Genomic DNA, 25,674 nt, shown 5'->3' on the forward strand with positions numbered 1-25,674 from the left:
CCTAAAATGCACTCACAGTCACTCCCTCCATCATCAGTGCTCATGAAGAAGAAAGGTCAGAAGCTCCTGTTGCCGGCCTATAAAACCTCTCCATTCAAAAAAGTTAAACTAGATAATATTTCTGATTATGAATCTTTTTCAAAGTATCTTAATTTTTCTCGAAAAGGGTATCTGAGAAGAATATATTGATAGATTTTTTTCATACCACCAATTTTCCCATGGCCTTTTATATTTTTCCCTCAAGAGCCTATGGTAAAAACATACCTGACCACAAAATTTAAACAACCAGTAAAGGTTCAATTAGCAATACACACGAATAACCAAAGAATGCAGAAGAATCCCAACAGTTATACTTGTGTCTTCTCACCAATAAACTCATGGGCAAAAAGAGACAAAGTTAATTCCATGAAAACCCACATATATATACAACTAAGAGCCCATATTTATTACTAAAAAGTAGAACTAGAAAAATATAAGCATTAAGTTATTCTTACTTTGAGTAGAAAAAAAATTAAAAGTCTTATTTTAGTACATGAGACAATAAGGAAAATAGAGAAAAGGGAGTAAGAAATAGTAAGAAGGGAAAGAAGGTGGTAGTCTGAGAAACCAAAATTTATAGACCTCACATATGGCTCAAATCATTTGAGCAAGAGGTTGAGAATTACGTTTTAAATAGAATGAACAAGGAAACACTGACACTCTTGTAGCTGACAGACAAGGGCAGAATTGCAGGGAGAGCATCACATTGTCTGAGAACACTGGCAGGTTTAATTCATGCTAAACATGTTATAATTGGGAATCAATATGGGGCAGAGTCTACTTAAATAAACTCCGAGGGCTTGTCTAAGCAACCTTGTTAACGTCATGTTGCACTTTATTAAATGATATTCAGAATAAAAAGCTGTTGGAAAACTTCATTTTAAAGAGGTATTCTTTGCAATCAGAGCATTCGATGTTCACGATAAATCTCACTTTACATGAAAGGAAACAAATGCTGAGAAAATGAATTAGTGCTCAAGGTTGCAGATAGTGGCCATGAAATTGCTGTCAATTTCTGATATGGGCAGATATACCAGGACATTCTGAATGTCCATGAACATAGTTTTCACAATCATAGGCAGAAGGAGGAAAATGTATCTTTAGGTGCTCACTGATACGATTAGGTCCTATCAAAGGAAGATGTGGTTAGGGAAGGTGTGAAAGTGGCAGGTAGAGGATGGCTAACCACGAACTGTGATGTAGACCAGCTCTGGAATTCTGATGTTCAATAACTTCATCAGCAAGCACATATGCATACTGTTGGGATGAAAAGGCAGAAAATAGAACCTGGGCAGGACAGTTCCCTAAGTACCATGCCCATAAGCATCCTATAAGGTAATTATGATTCCCATTCTAAAAATAAAAACATTGAGGCTGAAATTAAATATTCTGCCCAAAGTCACATTTCTAAAAAATGATAGGGACAGGATAGAAATGCAGATCTATCTGGCTACAGGACCCAAAGTCTATCAATGCTACCAAGTGGTCACCGAAAAGAAACAGGAGCACTCTACACAGGGAGGAGAGAATGGGACCAAGGATCAGTTTGGGTAAAAGAGGTTTGCATAGAAAGAGTAGAAAGAAATTCAGAAAGAGAACTTGGAATCAGCCTATGTCTTTATGCCAACTTACGAAGTACCTTGTCCTGCAGCCAGGTGGGAACCATAGAATTCTGGAAATAAAATAAAGATATAAGAATTGAGGCAAAGAGACTAAAGAACTTAAGGTAACAGGGTTAATGGAAGGAAAAAATGGAGGGGTATGTGGAGAAACACCAGAGGAAACCAAAAGTTAAAATCCAGGACTGTACTAATATGGGATTTTGCTCTTTCAAAGTAAAAATATTATTTTCTAAGTTGAGAGTCTCTAAATAATGTCTAACATTTCATGCCTGGTAAATACTGTTCTAATGACAATAATTAATTTCAGAAGTGATCCAGTAAGTTCTTTCCAGTGGAAAAGAAACAGCTTTTGACAGTCAGGGGAAGCATACTCCTCCCTGTCTGCCTTCTTCCTTGTCTGTGATGGGCCCTCTAAAGGGGTGTGCTGATAGGAATGGGTCATGTTTGAGGACATGGCATCAGCCACAGCTTTGCTTGTTTGAAAAGTGAAGGCAAAGATTCAACAGTGGGCATGGAAAGAAAAAGGTTGAGAGGAGCTGCCTCTTCCTGTGGTTCATAGGAAGAATAGGGCAGTTCAGGGCTGGGGGTTTCGGTCCCAGGCCCTCAGGGATCTGCATCCAAAGTCCTGCCTCCACCACCCCCCCCATGCACATTTATCCTGCAGGAATCTCATGGGGAGTAACCTATGGCAGGATGGAAATAAAGGATTCAGGATCCCTGGCTCTTAGCCATCTTTCAGAATCTCTCTATACCCTGGAGAGAGCAGATGTCTTTATGGTTGCTAAAGAATCTTCAACAAGGGCTGCAAATTAATTCCTGATTCTATGAGAACAAACATAATTTTGTTTTATTTTTGTAGAAAAATTATATATGCGCAAATTTGAGTTAATCTTTCACTTATACTGTAAGATTAATCCTTCTTTAAAGTTAAAATTGAAGATTTTAATCTTCTGGCAACGTGTGGTTATCAACATACAAATCTTCCTGTTCAGAAGAAACATGGATATATGTTAAGACCAATTAGATACAATTCTATATTTTTCCCTTTTTATTTTTAAAAATTCAATACAGGGGATGGGGATCTTCACAGAGTCTGAAGAGAAACTGGAGCAAATGTTTTATCTCTGCTCTTTTCACCTCAGCGGTCAGCAGCTGGGTTTAGAAAGCTGATCCCAATCCCCATCACCCTTCAATAACAAACTACATTCTTTCCTCAGCCAGCAGTTGAAGAAGCCCTGCTGAACCTCTTCTCTTCAGACTCTCTTTCAACAAAAGCTGCATCTCTCTAAGGAAATACTAACTTGTTCTCTGTATGTGGTGCCACCATGATCCAGCTACTTGAAGGGAAGTGTAAGAGCCTTAAATAATTCAATGAAATGATGGGCTGTTTGTGCTACCATGGGTCACTCCACTCACAGCTGCGCAAGTCCAAATAGAGCCAGGACCATTATTCTTACCCTGACACAGAGTCGTAAATAAAGACAGAGCCTTCTGCAATATTAGAATGCATTCCCTTATAAAGTCACACTCAATCACTGGCTCAAATGAAACTAATGCTCCGAGTTCAGGGGGAAAGTGAACAAAACACACTATGTGAGGTAGTAATCCCCAAAACGTCAACATTTGTATGGAACTTATTTTTAGAGTAATAAGCCAAGTTATTTTCCTTTATCACAACTAGAGTCTTACAAACCCAGCTGTTGAACAACACTTGTCAAAGATGTCAAAATGTCTTTCAACATTTAGAAAGTCACCTAACCATTATTCCTGTGCAACACCCGGGTGGCCAAAAGAATCAAATTTGACAGATACAAAAAATAAGATATCTGTATGGAAAATACAATTCCCCATTTCCCAATCATCCAGCCCAGCAATTTCCCTGCCACTCAGCACTGAGATAGAATCAGACTTCCCAAAAAAACAGATTCATGCTTTTTCACAATTGCTGCTAAACATGTATGCTTTCTGAATAATCTTCCAGTTCTTTGTTGTCTATATAACCCACAAATACTATTTATATTGATTCCAAGAGTTAAGAATTCAGGGTCATTAAACTAGACTGAGGTCTCATGTTCTACCCCAGCAGTGCTCTACCTCAGTGGAGTCTCAGTCTACCCCATCATTACCTTCTTCTAGAGAAATTGCCAAGCCCATAGCCCTTACTAAAGCAAACATCCTTAAATCGCAGCTGTTTGGACCAGGAGAGAGCATCAGCAGCTCTAAAATTGCATGGTATAAGGTTTAACCATCAGGATGATAGTTACTACAAAACCTATCATACTCCTTTTCTTCTTTTGGAGTTTGGTCTATACACAGATCATTGGTTAGGCTGTGGGAACAATAAATGGAAGCAAGAACATGAGGAACAAGAGAGAATCTAAAATGGAAATGCTGAACCACATTAATGATCTAAAAGTAGAATATGGACTGACCAACACTGTTAGTGCAGACACACCCTGGAGTTACAACAGATCAGAACAATCTTCCTGCTCCTAAGTCCTGACTCCATGAGGTCCAGCCAGACTATTCTCTCATCCTAAAAGCCCCTGAGATTCTTTGCAGACTTGCCACATGACTGAAATTCTGTTTTCCTTATTTTCTCGTGCATCTTTAGTTAAGCCTTCCATTTTTTAAAGTAACTTCAGTTTCCATTCTTGTAATCAAAATAGTCTATGTAGGCCCCTTGGCAAGACATCTAAAAGTGTTCTCCTTTTCTTTACTAATTGTAGAACAATTCTCAGATCTCCCAATAGTCTACACATAACCTCACAAATTTAGGGGCCACTTTGCCAATATGTGCAATCACAGAGAAAAAAAGTAAATGGCTGGCAAAGCCTTTCTCCCTTGGATTGTCTGTAAATTTCTCTTATTGATTTTTCCCTCAGTAGATCACTGTCATGTCGAAAACAGTCTACTTTCAAGTAGATGTAGGAGATTTAGCTGCAGTGAATCAAAATAGAAATGCAGCATCTTGTGGGAGCCTCAGTAGTTCCACTACTCTCTGTGGCACAGACAACCCCCTGTGGTTTCTGGGTTGGTATCAAGCCTCTGAAAGCAAGTCTTGCAGTAGGAGACCCTGATTCTCCTGATCTCGATAGAATAATATTGGCTACCAACAGCACTGCCAGCACCGGGGAAAGATTAGGTGATATTAGAAATTAATGAACCAGACACTCAGAGCACCTGCATCTTCCCTGACTGTAATTACTCCTCCCTCTCCCCATCAAAAAAGAAACAAACAGAAAACCCATCAAACTCATATCTTTCTAGCAGTCAGTGATTCTCAATCAGAGGGTATTTGGAAATGTAGGGGGACATCTTGACTGACACAATGACTTGGTTAGAATAATATGGGCATTTTGTGACCAGAGAGCCCAAACATCCTATAATAGAAAGGAAAATTCCACATAACAATGATTCATTCCATCAAAATGCTAACAGCACCCCCCTTTAGAAAACTGAGCCCCCTCCAACATTTAGGGCACCAAAAAATGGGTAAGAAAGGCAAACCAAAAGGAAAAGAACATTTTAAAAATCTATAGCTAACATCATATTAAATGGTGAGAAACTAGAAACTAGAAGTTTTCCTACTGAGATCAGGAACAAAGCAAGGAAGTGCCCTGTCACTACTATTTTTTTTTTTTTCCAAACATTGTGCTAGAAGTCCTGGGTAATACAATAGAACAATAAAATAAAATTAAATTAAATTAAAATAAAAGGAATACAGACTGGGAAGGAAGAAATAAAAGTATCTTTGTTCAGATGATATAATATGATCACCTATGTAGAAAATCTGAACGAATCAACAAAAAACCTCTGGAACTAGTAAAGCAATTATAACAATGTTGCAGGATACTAGAATAATATACAAAGGTCTACTGTTTTCCTACATATCAGCAATAAACAAATGAAATTTGAAATAAAAAACACAATACCATTTATATTAGTATCTCCAAAAATGAAATACTTAGGTATAAATCTAACAAAATATGTACAAGATCTATATGAGGAAAACTACAAAACTCTGGTGAAAGAACTCAAAGAAGGACTAAATAGATATTCCATGATCATTATAGACTCAATATTGTAAAGACGTCAGTTCTTCTCAATTCGATCTGTAGAATCAACAAAATCCCAATCAAAATCCCAGCAAGTTATTTTGTGGCTACCAACAAATTGGTTCTAATGTGTATATGGAGAAGCAAAACATGCAGAATAGCCAACACAATATTAAAGCAGAACCGAGTTGAAAGACTGACACTACCTGACCTCAAAACCTACTTTAAAGTGCCATAATCAAGACAGTATGGCATTGGTAAAATAACAGACCTATAGACCAATAGAACAGAATAGAGAGCCTAGAAATATACCTACATCCAGATAGTCAGCTGATCTTTGACAAAGGAGTAAAGGCAGTACAACAAAGCAACAAATGATGCTGGTAAAATTGGACATCCAATGCAAAACAATTAATCTAGACACAGACCTTAAACTCTTTACAAAAATTAACTCAAAATGCATCACGGGCCTAAATGTAAAGGACAAAACTATAAAACTCATAGAAGATAACATAGGAAAAAACCTAAATGACCTTGGGTGTGGCAATGACTTTTTAAGATACAACACCAAAGGCATGATCCATGAAAGAAAGAATTTATAAGCTGGGCCACTTTGGGAGGCCAAGGCGGGCGGATTACGAGGTCAGGAGATCGAGACCACGATGAAACCCCGTCTCTACTAAAAATACAAAAAATTAGACGGGCGTGGTGGCAGGCGCCTGTAGTCCCAGCTACTCGGAGAGGCTGAGACAGGAGAATGGCGTGAACCCGGGAGGCGGAGCTTGCAGTGAGCCGAGATTGCGCCACTGCACTCCAGCCTGGGCGACAGAGCGAGACTCCGTCTCAAAAAAAAAGAATTTATAAGCTGGGCTTCTTTATAATTCAAAATGTCTGTTCTCTGAAACATCAGGTCAAGAGAATAAGAAGACAATCCACAGATTGGGAAAAAATATTTTCAAAAGACATATTTGACAAAGGACCATTATCCAAAATCTATAAAAAACTTAAAAGTTGACAATAAGAAAACAACCTGAGTAAAAAATAGTCCAAAGACCTTAACAGATACCTCATCAAAGAAGACACACAGATGGCAAGTATGCATATCAAAAGATGTTCTACATCATATGTTATCAGGGAAATGCAAATTAAAACAACACAACACTGAGCTATCATTACACATTTATTAGAATGGCCAAAATCTGAAACGCTGACAATACCAAATGCTTGCAAGGATGTGGTGCAACAAGAACTCTCATTCATTGCTGGTGAGAATGCAAAACGTTAGTCATTTTGAAAGACAGTTTGGCAATTTCTTACTAAATAAAACATACTCTCACCATACGAGGCAGTGATCATGGTCCTTGGAACATTCCCAAAGGATTTAAAAATTTATGTCCACAAAAAAAAAAAAACTTGCACACAGATTTTTATATCAGCTTTATTCATGATTGCCAAAACATGGAAGCAACGAAGATGTCCTTCAGTAGGTGAATGGATAAACTGTGGTATATCCACATAATGGAATATTATTCAGTGCTAAAAGGAAATGAGCTATCGAACCATGAAAGACATAGAGGAAACTTACATGTTGATTATTGAGTAAAATAAGCCAATCTGAAAAGGCTAAACATTACATGATTCCAACTGCATGACATTCTAGAGAAGGCAAAACTATGGAGATAGTAAAAAAAAAAAAAAAAAAAATCAGTGGTTTTTTGGGGTTTAGTGAAGAGCAAAGGGGTGGGAAATATGAAAAGGCAGAGCATGAAGGATTTTTAGGGCAGTGAAAATACCTATATACTATAATGATGGATACATGTGATTATATATTGGTCTAAAACCAAAGAATGTACAACACCAAGAATATATCCTAATGTAAACTATAAACTTTGGGTGATTATGATATGTCAATGTAGGTTCATCAGTTCTAACAAATGTGCCATTCTGGTGGGTCATGCTGACACTGGGGGAGGCCATGCATGTATAGGGAGTAGGAGGAGTAGGAGATATATGGGAAATCTGTATCTTCCTCTCAATTTTGCTTGAAATTAAAACTGTTCAAATAAATAAATGAGTGAATAAAGTATTTTTAAAGAGAGAAAGAAAGAAAGGCAGGAAGAGAACAAGCAATGCATCCATCAAAAGTAAAACAGCGGGGTTAAGACTATTCAGGGATCAAGTCCAGGTTCTATCCACCTCCTTCCCCTCAACTCCAGCAATACTACTAATTGCCATAAACTCCTTATTCCCATTCCCTCTCCTATGCACAAGAATCTTTGGCTCAGGAAACTTTATATCTTTTAAAACTTGTGTGTCTGTTTCCACATCTTTTCATTTGTTCTAATTATAATTTCTGAGCAACTAATATTGGTAATATTAATACATAATATCAACTGAAAATTCTTCCATGTTGCCAAAGGGCTTAATTACTAAATCTGTGCTGTAATATGTCTGTTGGAAATCTTGCTTTAGAGACTAATTCTTCAGGGGATAATTCCTCAGCGGTGAAGTTTGAGTATTAATACCCTCTTATGAAACACTTCTTTTGAGCCAAGCTGGAAATTGGAAGTAGGGGAGGTGAAAATTCTCTTGCCACCTCTTCCAGACTCTTTATAAAGCTCTAGGCAGTATCAAAAGAGACATCTTGCACAAACAAGCCTCACCACGAAGGGTCAGGGCATAGAGAGACCAAATGGAAAAAGACAGCTCAGCAGCCTTGGATTAAAGGGCAAATATTTCAGAGGCTGTGGATTTGATTATGTCAGAGATGTACCCATGGCACTTTCTGTAGCAGACAGATGCCACAGCAAGGTAAAAAGTTCAGCAAGATAGTCACAGACTGAAAAGTTTCCCCAGGATGGAGAAGCCCAAAACTCATTTCTGTTTTAAATGAGTTGAGGTCTTGTTACAACAAGAGCATACTATCACTGTAAATGTAAGTTTCTGACAAATAGGGGTCTTCACAGGCTAAAACAGTGCTGTCTAACAGATTCCTCTGATGATGGACATGCTCCCTATCTGCAATGTCCAATATGGTAGCCACTAACCACATGTGGCTACAGAGCACTTGAAATGTGGCTAGTGCAATGAAGAACTGAATTTCAATTTAATTTTAATTAATTTAAACAAGAAAAAGCCACATGTGGCTAGTGGCTACTATATCAGACAATGCAAGAAAAGGCTTAAGGCATCATTGAGAAAATTATCCAAGAGGTTATCACAAGAAAAGCTTATATATGTTCTGATCAACTGGAAAAATACTTTCTCTGTGCCCTCCCCGTCATAAACACACACAGACATCATTTGTAAGAAGTAACTACATCAGAAACCACTAATAAAGCAATGCTTCTGAAATTTTAGCATCCATCAGGATCACTGGGAGTCTTGTTAAAACACAGATTATTACGCCCACTCCCAGAAATTCTGATTAAATGGGTCTGTACATTTCTAACAAGTATAAATGATTCTCATACTGCTGGTTCAGAGGCCACACTTTGAGTAGTACTAGAATAAAAACTTCAACATTCAAACACCAGCCTACTCCTAACAAAGTGGAGCTTCTTTCACTTTTCACCTCTCTTCTACACCAAAGTGCCTCTTTCTTCAAGGTACATGGAATCCTTCTTAAACATTTTTATAAGTTTTGCTTAACACCTAGGACTAAAAATGTATGAAGAATGCAAATAAACAAGGCTATCCACGATGGCTTCTCTGCATAGTAGATCCAAAAGACAGTGCATTTGTTGGAAACTTTGTAAGCAAGTCTAATAATCACAGGGACCAGAAACACAGCAAGGGGGAATGCAAACCTGCCAGGACAGTTTACATCTAATCCCTGCACTGGCCTTGTTTTAGAGTTAAACTGAACCTTTCTATTAAAATAATGTAGGTTACTTCAGGTCTAGGTCAGAGTTATGGCCTCTTTGACCATTCCAACACATAGTACTAGAAAACTATCAAAAGAACGTGTCATATGAAAACATTTATATTTATAATTCAAAGGGCATATATTAAAGATAATCCCTTTCCATGTTCCTAAAGAAGAGAAGAAATAGAAATGTAAAACTTTCTAGAATAAACACTGATCTCCAAACATTCTCTGGTCTTTATTGTACTGTCTGCAAAAACTGATCTGGACTAGCAGTCATTTGGGAGGATAGTTTTCCTTTGGAGGCTATTTCTTTATGTCCTTTGGTCTAATTATACGTGAGTCACTTTAACATTAGCAGATCACCTTGTCAAATGCAATTTTCTTGACTGCTCTTTTGAACAGCCTTCTTTCTGCCTCATCCACTCTTCCCTTTTTTAAACTTTGCAAAGGAAAGTTTTCATCCAGAATATATTATCACAATGAACCAGAACATGAAGCCCTTGAATAAACTCAGAGTCCAGCATTCTTCATTATGTCCCATACCACAGACCTTCGCCCTTCTTCAAACTCCGCAGTTCCTCAGTTAGTGCCATCACAAGAATTAAGAATTACCCTTGGGTCCTAGAAATTTGGGAAGATGAATATCGCTTCTTAGAAATGACAGAGCCCCCAAGGAGTCACACAGTACTATGTACATTACTTCATTAGACTATTTAGATATTTATGTGTGTATATTTTACAGACAGGGAAAGTGAAACCAAATGAAGTTAAATGATTAAAATACGATACCAGAGAAATTCAGAACAAGATTGAATCACTATATCCCTTCAGCAGTGTTTCTCAATCAGGGGCAATTCTGCTCTCCAGGGGACATTTGGCAATGTCTGGAGACATTTTTGATTGTCACAATCAGGGAGGGAGATACTGGCATTTCGTGGGTGGAGGTCAAAGACACTGCTGAACATCCTACAATGCACAGGACACTCCACGCAAGAATTGCCTGGCTCAAAGTGTCAATAAATAGTGTAAGGTCGAGAAACTAACCCTGGTCCACTGACATCCCTAACATTACTTTATTTGACCCCAAATCAATAATTAAAGAATGGTTCCCTCCACGATGTAGTCCTTGTATAGTATTTACACAGCAACATACCAGCCAAGTGCTATTTCTGACATGCTATACTTTTTAGTTACTTTTAAAATAGAGGACATACAGGATCTAGAGGAAATTGAGCAAAATTGGCAAAGACCAGCTCCTTTCTTTTAATGAGAAAATCTAGCAAAGACCAGCTCCTTTTCTTAGCAACCTCCAGGTGCTGAGCTATAGTCTGCATCGGGCTGCTCACCTGGACTCTTCTGCTGATGTACTTTGCAGCTGCCCTTTCTTTGCTTTATCTCCATGCATGTGCATCACTTCAGAGCAATAATGATGTACATTTATTGGAATCTCCAGAGATCTCCATCCTCTAATTGTCTATTTTGTTCAGTAAATTGTACTCATTACTGAGCCACATGAGGCCCCTAAAGATACCAGCCTTTTCTGGGTGCCCTCTGTCTGAGCCTGGATAATGGGACATTATCTAGCAAAGATTCAGCAGTATTGAGCCAAGCTGCTTAAAACAACCCTTCAGTTAAGTATGTTTCTTTAACCTCCTATCCCTCATTCCTAACCATCCTCAGCTTTTCTTAGATTTATATGAATCATAATTTTCCCTTCAAGGAGTCTGGTTTTAGTTTAAGCTCTAGAAATTGGAAAGCTCAGAAAGGATGTGATGTCCTTTCCACACCAAACAGTTAATTTCTCCTTCTGGTCTCAAGAATCTGCAACACAAGTGAAAATTCAAAGCCAGTTTTGGTTATAACATTGCCAGTGACCATACACATTGTACTAGGAGCTGCAAATAGATGAGGCATGAATGGGCATGTGACTTCCAGTGATGCTGGATAAAATAAAATGGAACAGGCAAAACCATGTACTTTGCTAGTGCTATTATACACCAAATCTGGAATTTTCAACACTTTGAGAAGTTATTTCCTTCACTAAAAAAGGGATTAATGAAGGAAAAGTTAAGCAGAGTAATCAAAGAAGAAAGAAGATGGTAGGTGAGGGAAATAGAAGCTACCAGAGCTAACATATGACGTGGCTATAAGGAAATGATAATCAGGCCCGGTTCCCATCTTTACAGTGCACCTCAAGAGGGCTCAACAGCCCCTCTGACATAAATCACACCCTAAACGAACTCACTAAAAATTCCTGTTTTGAAATATTTCCATGCATAGATTCCATCCCATCACCTTGGTCATGGTTTTCTCTTCATAACTGCTGATTTGCATGGTATCTATGAGTTGAATCAATAAAGGCTTTTAGGAGCCTTTCACAGACAGGGCATCATATTGCACTGACTCTAAGAGACAGGTGAGACAATAGCCTCTATGAATTGGAAAAGCAAGAAAAACAATGGCAGAGAATGCCTTTGCCTTACCCTGGAGTAGAGGGTGTGGAAGCCTTCAAACGCACTTACATCCTCATGACCCATCGGCTCTGCTGTTTTTCACTGCTCATTCATTTCTGCATGTTGGATGACCACCAATCTATCACCAACTGGCAAAGATGAAAATGAAAAAATGCATTAGGCCAAAGGAACTTCAAGTCCCAAGTCACTGCTGAAGTGAATATGAGAGTAGACTAAGTGCTTACCCAAACATGTATAATAGCTCAAGTTTAATAAAAGTTTATTTCCGATTCATGTATGCATACTGGACAGGTGAACATGTAGGTGGGGTGGACCTAATGCAGTGATCCAGGTATCCAGGCTGACAAAAGTCCTGCCATGTTTAAAACATAATTTCCAAGGCTGCCCTATGGGTCTTCTCCATTCCAGTCAGCTAAGAATGGAAAACAGTATGAAGAAGCTTGCATGAGCATTCTCTATGCTTTCTTTCCTAGAAGTGGATCACAATACTTTTCCACTTCCATCACATTCTGTTGGTTGGCTAAAACTCAATTACACAGTCACACTTAACCTTATGGGCTGCAGGGCAGTGACCAGACTCTATTGTACAAAAGTGACTTCAGCCCAATCACGAAGACAACATTAAGTTTAGAGCAGAGAGTTCTGAGTGAGACCCTAGTACAGCAACCTTGACTTAGTTACTTAACTACTCTGAATCTTAGTTTCCTCAACTGTAAAATACTGTTCCTCTCTCACAGGGCCAATATAAGACTCAAAATGGGCCGGATGTGGTAGCTCATGCCTGTAATCCCAGCACTTTGGGAGGTTGAGGTGGGTGGATTACAAGATCAGGAGATCAGGACCATCCTGGCTAACACAGTGAAACCCCGTCTCTATTAAAAAATACAAAAAATTAGCTGGGCGTGGTGGCGGGTGCCTGTAGTCTCAGCCACTCAGGAGGCTGAGACAGGAGAACGGCGTGAACCCGGGAGGCGGAGCTTGCAGTGAGCCGAGATCATGCCACTGCACTCCAGCCTGGGTGACAGAGTGAGACTCCGTCTCAAAAAAAAAAAAAAGCAGCACTTCAGAATTTTTTTTTAAGAGACAGGGTCTCACTCTGCACTGTGTGATCACAGCTCATTGCAGCCTAAAATTCCTCAGCTCAAGTGATCCTCGCACCTCAGCCTCCTGGGTAGTTAGGGCTATAGAAATGTGCCACCAGGCCCAGCTAATTTTTTCTTAAATGTATATAGTGATGGAGTCTCACTATGTTATCCAGGGTGGTCTCAGACTCCTGGCCTCAAGCAATCCTCCTGCCTCAGCCTCCCAAAGCACCAGTTTTACAGGCACGAGCCACCGACTTCTTGGACTTTAAGGTGCACGTGCATCCTCAGGGCATCTTGATAAAAATGCAGGTTTGGGTTTGTTAGGTCATGAGTGAAGCCAGAGATTCTGCATTTCTAACCAGCTCCCACATAATACTGATGCTGCTGTCCTTTGGCATTTTGAGTAGAAAATAGATACAGGATTAGAGAATATTTTTGAAAACCATAAAATTATATGCAGATATAAAGAATTATTATCCTGGCACTAATTGATTATAAATAAATTCCCAATTAGGCAGCATTTTTTAGGATATGTTTAGTCTGGGTACCAGGTACAATTTCTTAGAGTCACAGGATTTTGGAACAGGAAACAAAGTAGTCACTACTCTCTCCCCTTATTTTCCAAACAAGGAAATAAGCTCAGAGAAATCAATCATGCCCCCAAAATCTCACAATAACTCAGCAATATACTGAGATTCGAATGCAGAAAATGGACATTACATAACATAATTAGGTTATTACATAAACCCAATTATAACCTTCTAAAGAAGAAAATGTAATTTTTATTATTCTACTAAAGCAATAATAAATATTACTTTGGCCAAAAAGATACATAGCCAAAAAGGTGCCAGCAGGTGAATTCACCAACATGGGTCACCATGGCACCAAAAGTAGGCAAGGTGTCACAGGACACAAAGCAAGAGATTTTCAAGCAAATGTTCTTCAAAATTCAAAAATTTTGCATTTTTTAAACAAGGATTTTTATTTCCAATATATACAAACTCCCAGTCACTCCTATTTGGAAATAATTAGGAAAAGGGAGAATTTGGGATTGCATACAGAAAAGGAAAATAATTAGCCAAGGAGGAGCAGCAATTTCTGTGGTAAACCCTGGGTACAAATAAAGAAACCTAAAGATTTTTTTTAAATTCCTAGCATGTAAATTATTTTGCCTCTCTGGGATCATGGTGGGTCCTAGGAGCCTAGAGTTGAACATGAGGTGTAGTACCTCAGAAGTCAAAAACTCCAGGTCATGAATTAGAAAGGAACTGAACATCTGGAAATCAAGTCAGACTGGGGGAGAAGGGAGCCTCTTAGTATGCATGTCATCGCCAATATAGCAACATGAATTTGAAAGTGTTTTGGTAAAATTAGGAAAGAGTACTTATTGAGGAAGGAATGATAAATGGAAATCAATACTCACATATATGTTATTAATTTAAGATGGGTAAAATGCTATTAGCACCATTTAGTGAGCAATTTTTTAAAAGGTAAAACTGTTCCTACAAACTTCAATAAGTGTACCCCATACCTTACCCCTAACACTCTTCCACCCTAATGTCTTTCAGCTCCTCAGACAAGAACTCAGAATTCTTACCCTACTTTGTGTGTGTGTGCCACAGACCTCTTTTGTAGTCTCTTGAAGCCTAAGGACCTCCTTCTCAGAATTATGTGTGAAATGTATAAGATAAAATACATAAGATTACAAAAGAAGTGAATTATATGAAAGATTCTCCTATCCAGAGAGACGTTGGGGAGTCCATGGACCCAACTTAAGAACATCTGATTGAGGAATGATTCTTCTAGGATGATGAAAGTATTTTCTTACAAGAAACAGCATATGCAGAAAAGTTTTTAAAGCCTAAAGATGCGCAGTAAAAAATCCTGCTCACAATCAATCAGTAAAGAAAAGAATGAGCTGCAAAGAGAAGCCTGACCTTGAACTTCTGCCAAAACTCAAAGTTATTCATGCTGTTGCTTTAAAGCCCTACATTAAGGAATTACTCAGAAAATTTTCTTGGCCCCAGCCCTGTAGACACAGCATATTCTGTGGCCTGATGGCAGATGAAATAAAGCAGCATTGGAGAAGGGAAAACTATATTGAGTCCTGAGCTTGCATCCTAGTCTTCTAACTAGTTCTCTGCCACCAACTAGCTCTATTACCTTGGTCAAGAAACTCAACTCTGAACTGAACTGTCTATAAATTGAGAAGGTTAAGTTAAATCATCTTCAAGGGTTTCTTCCTACTCTGAACTGTCAGGATCCTAAGATAATGCACAACCATTTCTCTGGGAAGGAACATTAACAAGACTTCTTTTTGCCCTAAGCTCACAGTATGGAAATATTTTCTAAATAATTTTTAGTCTTCAGAAATAACTTATGAGAATCACCTAACCATATAACTTTAGACTTGGAAGAGATTTTAAGAGACATCCACCATCTCATCAATCTCAGTGAACAGGTGAGAAAAGTAAGGTTCAGAAAGGTGAATAGATTTATTTTTAGTCACATAATAAGGTGGCATTAATGGACTGTTGGGCCTACCACTATCTAGTACAAGCAGGATTTTAGTATTCAGCATTGGTAGTAACGATAAGCTCATCAGTTCACTTGGAGAGATAGAAAGAAACCTCAAATAACCTAAGCCATAGGATGGGAACTACACAAAGCAGCAGGTGACTGGGGTAATGGCACCTAGAGGTAGCATCCTATACCTCAGGCAGAGTCAAAGCCGGGGCCCTCATTACACGCTATAACCTTCCCATCTCAAAGAACAGTAAATAACAGCTAGAGAACAAAGAATAGTTATTTCAAAATAGGTGGGTGGATGAATTAACCCTGACTAATAACATCATTAAAACCAAAGCACAAGTTTGGGGCTGCTAATATAATATTGAAAGGTCAGCATTAACTAAGAAGATCTAAAAACACGTGTTAGGAATTTTCAAGTTTTAGAAGAAATGAATTAAGAATTATTTTGACCTATCTTCTGTGGACAGCCCTGAAATTATAGTGACTACTTTATCAGCATTATTTTTGCTAATACTCTCACTGCTGTCTTCAGAGCATGTACTTACCAGCTACTGTTAAGGTTTAAAAGTCACATGTACATTTCCATAGTCCCATCCATGTGTGTAGACTAGCTTCACATGCAAATAATTAGAAACGATGAAGTTGTTGGAAATTTGGATCAAATCATGATTATTATGTTTAATTAACCAACAATACGTATGCCGGGTGCGTTTAAAGCCTATGCTATGATGCTTGTCAGTTTACTCTCTGCCTTCTCCCTTCAGAAACACACATGTACAGTCAATGTAATTACAGCCATTCCTCAATCCCCATGACACACATTATTCCTACCTTATGTAAACAGTTATGGCTTTCAGAACTATTTTCTTTGAGATTTCGTTTGAGGGCTGACATAGCCTTTCAAAATCTTCTGACTAGAAGCTACACACTGCTGGTTTGCCAGCTCCGTAGTTCAGCTCCTCCAGGAATTCCCAGAGGCAGCAGTGCCATCTACTGGTAAGGAGGGTACAACTTGTTTTCTGGGAGCCTTGGGGGTGACATGAGCCAAGAACCTGAAGGAACGGCAGCCTAGATTTAGGTCTCTGTGAGCCCTTCTTTTCTCAAGCACATTACAAGTATAACTGATGCTTACAACCTGAGACATGTAACTACCACAGAAGCTGTCATCGTGTGAATGGTAGGTCCTCTGGAAGCCACATAAAGCCAGCCAGGCTAGCCAATGAGGCAGCTCTGCCTTGAAATGCCTCCTCAAGGATCCAAAAGCAGCCAGCAGAGCCCCACTGAATTAAACATTTCCTGGCTCTCCTCTTTCCTCAATGCTTCCCTATCAGATGATCTCACCCAGTGCCCCCACCTGTGGCACTGTTAGCCAGCTGTATCTTACAGCATGTGTCCTAAGGAAGGTACTCAGATCCCTCTCAATATGAAGGCTCTTATACTTACACAATGTGACACAGATCCTCCTCAAAGGACACTACTGCTTAGGCATGCAGGTCGGACTCTAATCTCTCTCATTCACTCTCTATGCTCCCCGTCCCTGACCCAGGGGACAGAAACGACAGAAAGGAAATGATTTTGTTGTTGCTTTGAAAGCAACACTAGTGGGCTTTTATTGAATCAGAGAATAAAACCTTGTCCTATAGGTCACTGAAGTACGTTGCTAGATGGACTAAGCCTGTCAATCTTTTTGTTATCCCTTGCATAACCTAATCAGTGTTTCCCAACCTTTTCAAAATCCCTGCCTCCCTTCCGCAGGCCAAACAAACAATGCATACCCTTTGTGGTTTATGGAACAAAGATTAGTTTCTTGCTTCTGAAAATAAAAGCGTATACTATGCCACCTACCTCACCCTCAGCATTCTTTTCTCCCCTCTACTCCATGCCACTTAAAAAAAAAAAAAAATCTCTGGCCCGGCATAGTGGCTCATGCCTGTAATCCCAGCACTTTGGGAGGCTGAGGCAGGTGGATCGCGAGGTCAGGAGTTCAAGACCAGCCTGGCCAATCTGGTGAAACCCCGTCTTTACTAAAAAATACAAAAATTAGCCGGGCGTGGTGCCGCGCACCTGTAATCCCAGCTACTCGGGAGGCTGAGGCAGGAGAATCGTTTGAATCCAGGAGGCGGAGGTTACAGTGAGCCGAGATCACGCCACTGCACTCCAGCCTGGGTGACAGAGTGAGATTCCGTCTCAAAAAAAAAAAAAAACTCTGATAAAGTTTTAAATTATTCCCACTAATTTGGTTTGTGTGACAGTCTATCAGGTGACAACCTATATTTCACTTTACTAGGGTCATTTGTGATATTCTGAATGAGCTTTGCAGCAACTTGTTCTTTTACTTTCATTCATCTCAGAAAACCGACAAAATTTGATTTCCTGTGGCTGATAAACCTGAATTTGATCCCCCTAACAAATTTAGGTGTTCCCTCTTTTAAAAATATATTTATCTTGCCTAGTAAACTGAATTCTTGGCAAGTGTAGGCATTTCACAGGCATGGGGTGTGTTTTAGAGGTTTGAAATCAGGTCATTTCCTAAAGAAACATGATGTTGTACAGGGAATGTAAGAGCTATAAAGGGCTTTGAAGGTATCAGGATGTCTCCAAGGGACAAGGCAGAGAGACCCTTGTCCATCTCATACCAGAAAGAGTTCTGAATGAATTACGTGGAAACTCCATAACACAGTAATATCTTCATAATGAGTTAGTTAAACCATTTCTTACAGAGTAGATTACCAGGTGTATCCAACAAATCAAGAAGTTAACCCGTGGAAAATTGAAGGGACTTTTTATGTTTGCCTATGAGCTGTCTGGGGAAATGGAGGAGAGGCAGGGAATACCTTGCATAGCTTAACCTGCTCTTAAGTTCCTGGACATACCTTCCCCTTTTTAAAGTATGATTTAAAGGCAACAATCCGTCTCCCCCGGACTCCCATACAAACCTCTTTTGGCAGCTAAATGGTCTTCATCGAGCACACACTTTTCAAAGAATTAAGGAGGTCTGAGTAGGTTTAGTTTAGACCCTGCCTTCCCTTTCCCCACAACCCAGTAACATGCTGAAAATAAGTAATTACCTTCCTGGGTACCCCCAGAAAAACCCGTTTGCAGAAAACTACCACCCTTCCTCCGAAAAAAAAACCTGTCTTCTTAAGGAAGAATCTCAGTGTGGTGGTCTGACCTGCAGTTGACTGCAGGCATTTCCCTCCTCACCATTTACCAGTCATCAGTTAAGCTGCACCTGAAATTCGTTTTTGTAGACTCTCATTTAGACCGGCTCCACCGGTGCCCAACTGCTTAAAAAAAAAAAAAAAAAAAAAATAGCCCCTGAACGAATCTCTGGATTCCTCCAGCAGGCTCAAAACGTTCAATTTCGCTGAAACTCTGGGGTGAAAACCGCCAGGTCCAGCGGGCAGAGCAACCTCCCGGGCAGCACGGGGGCTCCGTCCCCGGCGAGGCCGCCGGCACCTAGGCAGGAGGGCTCTTTGCACAGCTGCGCTAGGAATTCGGCTTCGCTCGCGGCCGCGGGATTAGTTCGAGTCCCACGGGCTGGCCAAAGTGACACTACATTTCTTCTTCTTCGTTCTCCCATGTGACAGGTCCCCCTGCATTAAAGCCACCTCCTCCTCGGCCCCAGCCCAGGTCCAGCGCCCCTGACGCCCGCGCCCCATCACCCGCACCCTCCACCTGGGGAGGGGGTTCATGCCAGCAACCCTCCGGGCGGGAAACAAAGGCGGAGGCAGGGCTGCCAGGTGGGCAACTCCCCTCGGGCAGACCCGTCACGCAGTGGGGAGGATGGGAAGGTGCCTGAGAGGATAGGAAAAGGGAAACCAAGGCAACCGGGACTGCATCCTCCCTGAAGCTGGGCTCCCGGGGCAAGCTGACCCCACACCTCCCCGCGCCCCGCCCAGCCCTGCCTAACCCGCTTGCCGGGACCCAGCATGGGAAGGACTGGGGGCAGCCTCGGAGCGCCGCTTACCTCGGGAGAAGCGCTCCGGCTCCCTCCGACGGCTCAGGAGAAAGCCCCACCGCTCGCGCACGCGCTCTCGCGCACTCGCGCCTTCGCCCCTCGGGCCCCCGCGCGCGCCCCTCCGACCGGGCTCTGGCCCGCCCCGGCCTTGTCCGTCAGCTCCCGCGACAGCCAATCCAGTCGCACGGAAGGCTCAGCGCCGGTCACGTGGCGAGACCAGCCAATCACCAAATTGCCCTCGGCAGAGCCCGCTCCGATGTCTCTGGGGGTTCGGTTGCTACCTAGCAGAGCGGGTGCGAGGCGGGCACAAAGGGTCTCTGTTTTCGGGGACTAAGTGGCATTCAGTTGATCAATTACCAGATCAATTGACTTCTCAAATTCTAATATAAATAAGAATCACTTGACTATCTTGTTAAAATGCGGATTCTGATCCAGAAGGTCTGGGGTGGGGACCTGAGATCCTGCATTTATAATAAGCTCCCAGGTGGCGATGACGAAGCTCTTGGTCGGAGGATCACGCTTTGAATTGCACCTGTCCGAAAGTAATGGCTGTAGCCCCAGCTCCACGTAATTTGAAAGTTGCACGACCTTTCTTGTCCTTCTTCCACTGATGAGAAGCGTTCCTGTGGCTACATGGGGTGTCCCGGTGATGCTTACAGTTTGGGCACCAGCTGAGGGAAGGTGTGTTTAATCCCCGCATTACCCACCCTTGGTCTATGGAGCAGCGATCATGCCAACTTGGTGACTGGAGTGTGGAACCAGAAGTGGAGACGGAATGGCCTTGGAAGAGAACACTGTGTCTACGTTAATCCTAAAGGGTTGGGCATGTGTGTCTGAGTGGCGCGGTGCCAGACACTTGGCCAGAGAAGTGGTATAAGTGGTCCCCGCTTCTCAAAACGTAACAATCTGTTGTAGAACTATACAGGCTAGTTCAGAAAGAAGCACGTGGAGAAAACATCCGGGAAGCTAACGGTCACGGCACAAATTCAGGCATAAGCTAAAGAGGTTGTAAAATAATATGCCTTGGGGATCTTAAAAACTGTCCAAATATTCTTCTATCAGTAATTCCAGAGTCAAGAAGTTAGGACTCCCACTGGCCCTGTCATCTCTCAAATTTGACCTAAGGACTCGGTGTTTTCGGACTGGCCAGCTAGAACGTTTGTCGTTCAGCGTAGCCAAGCTCTTACTACCCAGTAGTGTACCGCCATGGTTCAAGATTCTTAAGTGCTGAATTCTTCAAAACCTTAATCTCTCATCTCTTCAAAGCAGGTGGTATAACCCTGCTTCAGCATTTCTCTCTCACTATCAAGGTGATCAAACTGTCGCTTAGAGAAAACTTCACCTTTGTCAGTGTGTCCTGAACCTCTCTGGCTTCTCATCCCCAGAAGTGAAGCCCACCTAGCAATCTCAGACATTGTTCATCACATTGTCCCTATCAGAGATGGCATCGCACAAAATTCAGAGTTTCTGGGAACATATTAAACCTGTCACAGCAACGGTTCTGGCTACAGCAGGAGTAAAGAAATGTCCAAGCAAGAAAAATGTTTTGAAAGCCTCGAAAAAAGTTTGTTTGCTGTCATTAAACCAGTGGTTCTCAAGCCTGGCTGGATGGTAAGTATTTATGGAAATAGATTGTGGGGCCCTGTGCCTGGAGATTCTGATTGGGATGAGAAGTGGGGCTTGGGCAGCTATAGGTTTAAAAAGTTCTACTGGCGATTTGATATCCATCCATGCTTGAGAACACCTGCATAAGCTGCTAGATTGATAGACGCATTTTTTAACAGGGAAAACTAAACTCTGCAACACAAATCACTAATGACATACACACTCTGTAAACAGAAGAAAGTTTCCACATAGTTTTGAGAACTGATTTTTAAAGGCCAAAAATAATTCATAGGTAATAAATACTCCAAAGACTAGTCAATGGAATAAATTGAAAAGCTAGGTCCACAACTAGGTTTAATTTCAATTGATCAACTAAATATTTCTAAAAGAACGTATTGCCTTTTGTTAACCATGCCAAACTGATAAACTCTCTGGTAATAGCTTTACTTGTTTTATGCCCTTCTTAACTAAAACAGATTTCCATTTGAGCATTTATTTTTATTTTTTAAGTTCCGGGGTACAAGTGCAGGATGTGCAGGTTTGTTATAAAGGTAAACGTGTGCCATAGTGGTTTGCTGCACCTAGCAACCTATCACCTAGGTGAGTCTATTTCAAAGATTCCAAGGATTCCCAATTCTCTTTACTGGCATTTTACCAAATTCTGTTATTTTTTAAAAGTGATTAGTGCCTGCATCTTGGAAAACTATTGTACAAGCTTTTTTTTTTTTTTTTTTTTTTGAGACGGAGTCTCGCTCTGTCACCCAGGCTGGAGTGCAGTGGCACAATCTCGGCTCACTGTACAAGCTTTTTTATGGAGTGATATTCAATGTAGTGGAATATGACCTACTTAGATTTTAACTAAATTAGTGAGATCCCCTCAGAACGTTCTACCAACACCAGCCATCTTATTCAAAAGTGACTTTATTTGTGACACCAAAAATATGGAAGCCCAATGTGTGAGCCTGCAAACTAGCTTCCCCTCCTTCTGTGACACTTTTAAAAATATATTTCACAGCATTCAAATGGGGGAGAAATTTTTCTCACCTTGTAAACTTGCTTTATCTATTGAGTAAAACAGGGACAGTTTTCACTGCTACTTAACTGAGTAATGTAAATTTTTAACTAGGAAAAGAGATTTAGGTATATTTGAAAAGAAAGAAAAAGATAAGATATAAGCCATCCACCATTTTGCCAAGTCCCAGAAATCCACCCATTGTTGTATTATTATTAGAACCCCTATAGACTGCTTTATAATTGCTAATTAACTTTTTATCTCTCTGACAATAAATAGCTTCTCTAAACTTAATTGATTTCATTCATGAAGACCCATAGATTACCCAAGGTTCTAGTCTCCGTCTGTCATACAAATCCTGCCAAGATAACATTTTGTATCTATGTATCTGTGTTTTAATACCTGATACTTTTATCCCTTTACTGTGACTGTGTACAGATTTAACCCAACCACAAGGCATTTTTGTAGAAAACTTGGTTTTCTTTATGTTCTCTATAACGAATGTTAAGAATATTAATATTTGCTTTCATATTTTCACAAAACAATTTAGACTTAAAATATGTATAGATAATATATACCTCTCTGTACCTCCCCCAACTTAAGAAATCAAGCATTATACATAGAGTTGAAGACCCCATATGCCCCTCCCAACATATGGAGATTTCATAATTAGCAAGCTTATTCACCAAGAAGAGATAATGGTTTATGGAAGGAACATCTATCTCATGCATGTAATAGGCAATATAAGTGTAAATGGGCAAAAGTCTTAATGAATAAAATGTTTGGACATTCCAAACTGATATAAGAAAAAGCTAAGAAAGCTGGAAATCACCTGTGGTTCAAAACCTGTGTCTTACAATTACAAACTGGACATGGGAAGCAGGCAAGCTTCAGAAAACAACAGTTTGGAGCAAAGATGAGGTGAGGATTCAGGCTTCATTCATTCAATCAACACACTACATGAGCCTCGTCTTTTAGCTCATTTTAAGAGAAGTAAGCTACCACAATTCAAAATAAAAAAACTTTTATGTTACAAGTGAGGCGCATAACACTATAAGATCGCGTAGAGATGGAGTACCAATTCTGACTGATGAAATCAGGGAAAGCTTTCTGCAAGAAATTATACGTGAACTGAATTCCGGAGTTGTAGGAGTTAACCAGCTGTTATGGACTGTTTCTCCCCAAAATTCATATGTTGAAACCTCACATCCCCAGTGGGATGATGTTGGGAGGTGGGGCCTTTGGGAGGTAATTAGGATTAGATGAGGTTGTAACGGTAGACTCATGAATAGGATTAATGCCCTTTTTAAAGTCTCCAGAGACTTGCTTCTGCTCTCTGCCACATGAGGATACAATAAGAAGTCAGCAGACTGTCATCCAGAAGAAGACCCTCACCAGCACTTGTCCATGCTGGTACCCTGATCTCCAGCCTCTTGACCTGTGAAAATAAATTTCTATTGTTTATAAACCATCCAGCTTATGGCACTTTGCTATAGCAGCCCAAATGGACTAAGATGCCAGCAAAGGGCAAAAGAAAGGGTGTTTTGGGCCTAGGGAACAGCCCATATGAAAGCGTAAGAGCATAGAACATTGGGAAAGAGAAAGTAGTGTAATTTAACTGGGTTTAACAGGAGAAAAGGAAAAAACGATGATTGAAAGGTGGGGCAAAGACCAGAACTGAAAAATTGCAAATGCATAATATGCCATTCCTCCCTCCTCCTGTACATATGGCAGATAATCAATCACAGTATTCAACTCTGTTATGGTGATTATGAGTAGAATCTAGGGCTGTATGGTATGGGTTGAAATCCCAGCTCCTCCAGCTATGTAAACCCAGACAATTTGGCCCTTGGAAGATACTGGATAAATGATTTACAAAGCTTTCTCACCTCTAAAATGGAAATAATGGCAATACAAGTAGAGTGGTCCCTCCTCATCTTCAGGGGATATGTTCTACAAACCCCAATGGATGCCTGAAACCCCAGATAGTACCAAATCCTGTATATGTATATGACTTTTTTTTCCTACACATACACACCTGTGATAAAGTTTAATTTGTATATTAGGTACAGCAAAAGATTAACAACAATAATAAGATAGAACAATTATAACAATACACAGAAATAAGAAGTTATGTGAATGTGGTCTTTCTCTCCAAATGTCTCATTGTGCTATACCTAGGGTAACTGAAACCATGGAAAGCAAAACCACAGATAAAGGGGGACTACTATACTTGTCTCTTATAGTTGTCTTCGTTTGTTTTTGAGGCAGAATCTTACTCCGTTGCCCTGGCTGGAGTACAGTGGTGCTATCTCAGCTCTCCTGCCTCAGCCTCCCCAGTAGCTTGTATTACATGTGTGCATCACCATGCCCAGCTAATTTTTATAATTTTTTAGTAGAGATGGGGTTTTGCCATGTTGGCCAGGGTGGTCTCAAACTCCTGGCCTCAAACAGTCCACCCACTTTGGCCTCCCAAAGTGCTGGGATTATAGGCGTGAGCCAGTACGCCATCTTATAGTTGTTAATGAGCTAATTAAATAATACAAAGTGCTAAAGCAGTATTTTGCATGTAGGCAATGCTAAATAAATGATAGGTATCATTAATATTACTCTCCTAAACCTGAATATAGCCTCATACTCATCAACACATTGTTATTGGCATCCCTCTTCAACCAATCAGAATGGGCACCCAGGGAGAACCTCCTTGCCATCATGGTTCCTGACACGACTCTGACTTAGAGCTCATTGTAATGCCCCTCATGTATGACAATTCTTATTCACATTTAAGCAGGTTCTTATGATAAAATGTTTCTCTCAGTCCAAAACAAGTCATAAAAAACTAGCGGCTCACATACCTAAGTATTTTCTTGGAAACTTAGAGATTATTTTTACTGATTTTCTTATGTATAATTTTTAAATAAAACACATCATACTCTAACTAGTTTGGACTTTTTGTTCCTTAAATGCATTACCTCTCACTTGCTCAGATTGACGTTTACATACCATTTTATGACTATGCCTCCTGAATTTCTGAACTCTATTCTCATCAGCTTGCAATTCTTATGCAGAGGATCTTAGCATTTCTACGAAGATGTAATTATCATGACTAATTGCTGGACCTGGGATGTCTTTCATGCATGCATTCATTCCCATTCAGAAATGCTTCTCGGATTCTCTGTGGTGAGTATGAGCCAGACTAAGTGCTGAGGCTACAGGACCAAGCAGACAGGCATGGTTTTCACCTAGGGAAAGTTTAATACCTTCTGCCTGTCCTTTAAGCACCACCCTTCAGGCTGAGAAGCTCTGTGAGCCCTGTGGTGGCACCACTGATGCCCCACCAAGATCTCCTTGGGTCCCTTTTAACAGCTCTGTGCACCCATTTCTGAGCCTCTGCTCCCTTGACTGAGTTCTTCAG

General features: G+C 40.4%; 1 protein-coding gene across 4 annotated transcripts in view; it reads right to left on the minus strand.

Moving 5' to 3' along the window:
* The window catches only part of TMEM108 (transmembrane protein 108), a 373,007-nt gene extending 353,247 nt beyond the window's left edge, over positions 1–19,760 (minus strand). For all 4 annotated transcript variants that reach the window (XM_055295394.2, XM_055295393.2, XM_063610729.1 and 1 more), the window contains exons 1-2: positions 19,652–19,760; positions 12,074–12,192 (exon numbers count right to left, since the gene is read on the minus strand). The gene's annotated coding sequence lies outside the window, so the exon portion shown is untranslated. The remainder of the gene's footprint in view (positions 1–12,073; positions 12,193–19,651) is intronic.
* Positions 19,761–25,674: the final 5,914 nt, after the last annotated feature.

This window comes from Symphalangus syndactylus, chromosome 10 (genome assembly GCF_028878055.3).
Source record: "Symphalangus syndactylus isolate Jambi chromosome 10, NHGRI_mSymSyn1-v2.1_pri, whole genome shotgun sequence".
Classification (NCBI taxonomy): domain Eukaryota; kingdom Metazoa; phylum Chordata; class Mammalia; order Primates; family Hylobatidae; genus Symphalangus; species Symphalangus syndactylus.